Genomic DNA, 6,250 nt, shown 5'->3' on the forward strand with positions numbered 1-6,250 from the left:
GAAAAAGCCATGCTAGAAATGAAAATTGCTTTAGGCATATAACCTTATGTATGCCAATACTGACTTAAAATTTGTATTTCCTTGGTGCAGGAGCTGAAATTACTACAATGGCTTTATATACTTTCAGAAGGGTTTTCCTGATGTGCCTTCAAATGCTGCAGCATGAGGGAGGTACAGGGAGAAACAGTTTGTGATTGAGAAACTAAAGGTTGTCCAAAATGTCAAGAACTTTATCTTGTGCTCAACAGTAGAAAATTCCCACTGCCCTAATTAGTAATCTCTAGGAAAAATATTTAGATGAGATTGCACATAAACTACTTGCAATTCTTTTGAGGGATCTGGTCTGGGTTTTTTATATTACTTCCTGTTGCTGCTGTGTTAAAAAACTAAAAAGATGAACTTACTAGAAAACTTCACATTTTTTCAGAAAGCAAGTAAGGTTATTAAAAAAAAATCTTAAAAAAAAAATAAAATAGAAAACTGAATCGAATTATACCAAATTCATTTCAAACAGTTGTACCTGATATGAAGTCCCTGGATGTTCCCTGTCTTATTATTTTATTTGGAATGCATATGCCTTTATGCCTAGTAACAATAAGTGATAAACGAGATCTAGGTAGATTGACATGATTCCAGTTAAAAGCTTTAACTACCTCTTGAACCAAGCACTGACTTCCCTTCACATCAGTCAAGATATGAAGATGTTTTCACAGTGGAAGTTGAAGTAAGCTAATAACAGGATTTTTCAGCATCAGATGATGTGCATTTCATTGGGAACGTTACAAGTGATAGGCAAAAAGAAAGTTTTGTTGAAATTAAGTTACCTAAATTTGTGTCTTTATACGTAAGTGTACACAGATATGTAGGATGCTTTGTGTGTGTAAGCTACAGGTGATGGGGAGTGGAGGTTCCAAATGTGCTTTTGGTTACTCGTTGTTTGCTGAGTAGCCACTGACTGCCTCGTGGTGGTGCTGATGTCTCGTGTATGGCTAGAGAGGCCTTTCCGGCAGCAGCGTGCTGCTTCCAACTGGGTCAATTACATTCTCCTTCTCTTTAGAAACAAACAAACTCCTAAACAAAAAAGAACTTAAAGCTGTTAGAGCTGTTTGTGTGGAGCACGAATTCACAATGAAGGGCCTCTGCTTCACTGACTGACTTCTTGTCGCAGCTTGAATAAACATGCAGTCTAAGCTGTTCAGATATTTAATCCACTAACTTCTGCTTTAAATGGCTTGTTCTTCCTCTGGATACAAAGCTAATTCTTGCTACTGTACATGTCAAAACTATGTTTATTTTTCTTCTCGGTGTTGATTTCTATGGCTGACTAACTGAAAACAGCACCAAAAATTAGGCGTTTGTAAGTGCCCCCGGCAGTATTTATTGCAGTTTACTAGCTTTAGAATTCTGTCAGCAAATCTCATGTAGGCATGTTTGCTGTGCTTCAGCTTTTCTGACCAGAAAGGAGAAATATGGGAAGCTCAAGATTAGCCTAAGTAAAATGAACAAAATAAAAATTCTAGTTAAAACCTTTTTTTTCCTAGTTATATTTTAGTAATAGCTATAAAATTGGCTTAGGGAGAGATTTTTGTTTGGCTTTTTGAGGTTTGTCACTTGCTTATTGGAGCACCCTTGTTCAATAGCTTTGTATTTTTTACTAATTTTCTTTAGTACAATGTCTTTGGGAGAACTCACATTCTTATTGGATGATTAACTATTCATTTATAACTACTGGTAGTAATCTTTCTTTGTTTTCCTTTACACTCCTATAAAGGTTCCTTTTATGGAAGGGAAAAGGATACAGATGGTGTTTGCCACTCAGTGTCCAAACTGCTGAGCTGGGGCCCCCTTTTAGCAAGCTCCAAAGGCAGGAGGAGTTTGCTGGTCTCTTATTCTTTAAGTATGGTTCTGTTTTGCTACTGTGAAAGCAGACAAAATTGCTGCTGGCAACACAAACTTGTACTCCGGTCTTCTCATGTTTATGGAATCACACATACAAATAAATGTGCCTGGTCTATTTGAAGAGGTAATTGGCCTGTGGTCACTACCATATGTGTAATGCAATAAGCTGGGCTCCTGCGTAAGCCAGTTAGCAAAATAGTTGCATCTCAAGTAGATTAGATAAATGTAAGAAAGGGGGAAAATGGTTTGGAAGAAGGACAAACTTTATCAGAGTGTGTACCCCTCTGCCTTACACCTCTGTTCGTAGTTAGGGAAAACTGTAACAGCTAGGGACACTTCAAGAAACCCTTTATCACTGCAATTACACCAATGCTTATAGACAAAATGAAGTTATGCAACTAGCGAGGGAGAGGAAAACTACGGCTTATGTAAGGCATCTTCTAACAAGTTGAAAACAAAGTTGCTACTTTGCAGAGTTGCTACTTGTTGCAGATACCTAAAGCATTTTCTGAATGATGAGCAAACTCTTTATCGCTTCTTATTAAAAGGTGGCTAAAACCCACTGTGCTTCTTGCAGTGCTTTTTTGTCTATAGCTCTTGGTTTCTCACAAATATGTCCACATCCACAGATGGAGAAACTGAGGTAAAGAAATGCAGTGATCTGCTGAATGTCAGCCAAGACTGACAAGAATTATCACAATATCTTTGCAGCAGTAACGTATTAAAGGCTGTTTCTAGATACTGAGCACGTGAATGAATTGGTCTTTTTCATAATAGTTGTTATTGGAGAACATAAAGGTACATTCATGAAGCATATCCCGTGTCTGCTGAGCACTGCTGCTTACTGGAGTGCCTAGGGTGTATAGCAGAATGTTTCTCTTGTCCTGAAGGAATTTGCTTGATCTGATGTTTAGCAGAAAAATTAAAAATACAAACAGCTAACTTGATACATGGAGAACAGACTGGGGGAATCCAGATTCTAGTTAACATTGAGCTCACACTGTTGTGGGTGATAGGATATGCTGCCACTTCAGAAATTACAGGTCTGCCTCCTGTAGGTGTTATGTTGGACCTGCCACCGCTGTACAGAAAATTCAAGTAGCCTGGAACATCTAAACAGCATCAAGACCTTGTGGTTAGACAACTTGAACCATCCTATACGTATAACAAAGTTTAATTTAGAAATTCTAACGCATGTGGAATTGTCATAGTACTCATATTTCATTAACGGTGTTGCCTCTGCAGTCTCACTTTGTTTGCTGTCAGTCTTTTGATAGCACTGTAGTGTTACAGAATTGTCCAGTGGTGACTTTCTTCTGTTTGCTGATTATTGCAATAACAAAACTCAAAGGATTTGAATGGTATCAATTAAAGCCATGCTTCCACAGATCCCGTTTTGGGAACCAGCATACTTTTAACCAAAGTTGTGATTGTGTTAGAATTAGTTTGATTTATTATATGAGTAATGAAGAATAACATGAAGGGCAACAAAAACTAATAGAAATTATATCTAAATTGCTTTTGTTGGCATTTGTGACTATTTGGTATATTATCAATATTATGAATGGCTGTCTGCTATTTAGGTTTTAAGCAGTGTTTTCTATTTTAATAACTTTTGTGATTGTTTTTTGGTTGTGACAGTTTCTCTGAACAATAATGGTATTTTTAAATTAAATACTTCCAAATAGGAAGTTGAGAATTGTTAGCATACAGTGTATACAATTATGCTCTAAGCAGCTCTGTAACAAATGTAATAATAGATTTGGGGGTTTTAAATTGAGTTTTAACCTTTCTCAAAGAAAAAAAGTCTTAAATTGCTCTTAACATTCTTGTAACAAGAATTTAAGCAATGTTTGGCTGAAATGTTTAAAAATAATTTAAGTTTTGCAAAAAAGATAGTTGACTCACCTGGAAATACTGGTCTGTGGTGGTATTTCTAATGACCTAAAACACTGAGAACAAAATTTAAATTCAGTTAAAAAAAAATTTTAAAATAATATGAAGTCATCTGTAGTTTTCTGTCAGCAGCCCAAACTCTGGTTAGGAGTTTTGCCAAAAGCCATTGTTGCCAGGTGGTGCTTTTACACTAGGGACTGCATTTTGTCCGAGTTTCTAAAACGCAGTAATGCTTAATATATGGTAAATACACTTAATTTTTCTGTATTTTCTGACTAAGTTTTAGCTTTTCTCCTATGTATGTGCAAACAGCTTTTCCTGATGGCTTAAAAATAGTCTTCTTAGCTAAAGAAGGAAAAAAATATAATGTTAATCTTTCCCTATTAAACTTGGGTTTTTTTCCTGAATAATACCTTTGGTATCAGAGGCTTCCTCCATATGTTTTACTTATCTCATTTAATCGTGTAGGTAACTTATGTAAATGCTATGCTCCAGGATGCAGTCTCCTTAATAAAGCAGGAAATCCCTGGGAAACTGTCCAAACAAACACTGCACAGGCTACTGGAACAATCAGAAATACAGGTTTGTATATGAAATGTTTTCATCAAGCCTATATAATACCCCTTTAAAGTAATCCTTTTTCTTTTTCTAAGACATCCAATAAAGTGACCTTTTTACTTGTCAGACCATGTGTGCATCGAATTGCCTCTCCTCTTACCCTACTGATGAAAAGTGAGTTAACTTTTACTCCTATATCAATAGGATTGTTTTCATGGTGGCTTTCAGTTTACAGCTCTTCAAAATCAGCCATGTGCTGGGGAGAAAGTATAACAGGGTAAGATGCGGAAGAAATGCAAACTCCATAAATTAAAGAAGGAATGCAAATCAAATCCTGACTGAGACCTAAATTGCCTGTTTTAAAATAATCTTCTAAGTAAGTGTTTCCATAAGTGACGTGATTTGGGGTAATTAGGTTTGTGATACCCAAATGAGCTGTGGTTTTAAGGTTCTGAGCTTCAGAGATCAGTGTCTTACGGTCTTAAATGTATTCGATAATCTTGACTATGCAAATTGATATGCAACAAATACAAATTCTCTTTACTCTTGCATACTGCAATTGTCTAAAGCAAATTAAAATAATGTGGTTTGATATGCCGTGATGAAAAATCCTCTGACTGAAGCATCTGCATCTCGACAAGATGTGAGTCTCTGCAGCTCATTCACAAATCCTAACCTCAACTATGTTCTGGTTCAGATTAGGTTTGTGCTGAACAAAACAGAGTGTAACAGAAGTGAGCAGGAAGCAATTTCACCCCCCAAATGAGGCCATTCCAGTTTTTGTAAGTGTTTAATAAGAAACTTATCAAGTTGCCAGCTCAGGTAGAACTTGTAGGATGTTACTGTCTCTCCTTTTGTATAGTGATGCTCTGTTGTTCAAAGTGTCACATCCAACAGCCACAGTTTCTCAGGCAATGCTTACCAAACTCAAGTCTCTAACTCATTTATTTGAAGAAGAAATCCCCAACTCCACTAGACTATTTCCTGCATTAAACTAATTAACCTTCACACAGAAACCAGGACTTGTAGAGGTGGTTGTTTCCTAAGAGAGCAGCCGCAGCACTCCCAACAAGTGTTTGATGTGGAGAAAGAAAGTTTTTAAGAAGACTGAGTTAATTTCTAAGGGTGCTGTCACTATGAAAAACAATTTCCAGGATTACATGTGTTCTTGGCTTATCTTAGCTATATAGTAAAATGTTTTTTTATTGTGTAAGCAGCAAGTACTCATGTTTTGTTTACCACACAGACCTTAAAAGTTTTTATTCTGCAAAGTATTATTCATGCATCATTTTAGAGGACCAATGTCAGGAATTTACTATAGTTTTAATAATTTAGTGTTTTCCTTTAATAAGAAAAAAAAAAATGGAGGTGGAAGATAACACTGGGCAAGGCTAGCCCAGCCAGGGCTTAATTTGATGCAGCAATAGGAAATAGTTCTTACCTGGAGTGCTGCTTACAGAGTGTCATAGATAAGCACTCCCTTCTTTTTTACGAAGTGATCCTACTTCAGCCTTCCCTTTGCATAATGGGTCATGTTTGTGGTTCACCTGCCTGTGCCAGGTGCTGTGTTATTGCTTTCCCTTACTGGCGGCAAAGGGGATGTGGACAAGGGAAGACTGAAGATACCTGGGGGCTAAGGCAGGAGGGTACAGCATTCCTCCCAGGAAACTTGCTGATGTGAGACCTAATAAGGGGGGAAGTTAACAGCAGCAGTAGCATGCTACTGTAAATCATTCCAGATTTGACTGGGGGAAAAAACTGGTGAATTACATGGCACAGCCCGCTTTATTCCTCTAAGGCTCTTGTTTTGCCATTGCGGTAGATGAGAGCTTTTCTGATCTGAGATGATACCTTCTGATTCCTGTCAAGAATGGCTCATTTTCCTTGCTGCCCTGCA

This window comes from Chiroxiphia lanceolata, chromosome 3, assembly GCF_009829145.1.
Source record: "Chiroxiphia lanceolata isolate bChiLan1 chromosome 3, bChiLan1.pri, whole genome shotgun sequence".
In the NCBI taxonomy this organism is placed as follows: Eukaryota; Metazoa; Chordata; class Aves; order Passeriformes; family Pipridae; genus Chiroxiphia; species Chiroxiphia lanceolata.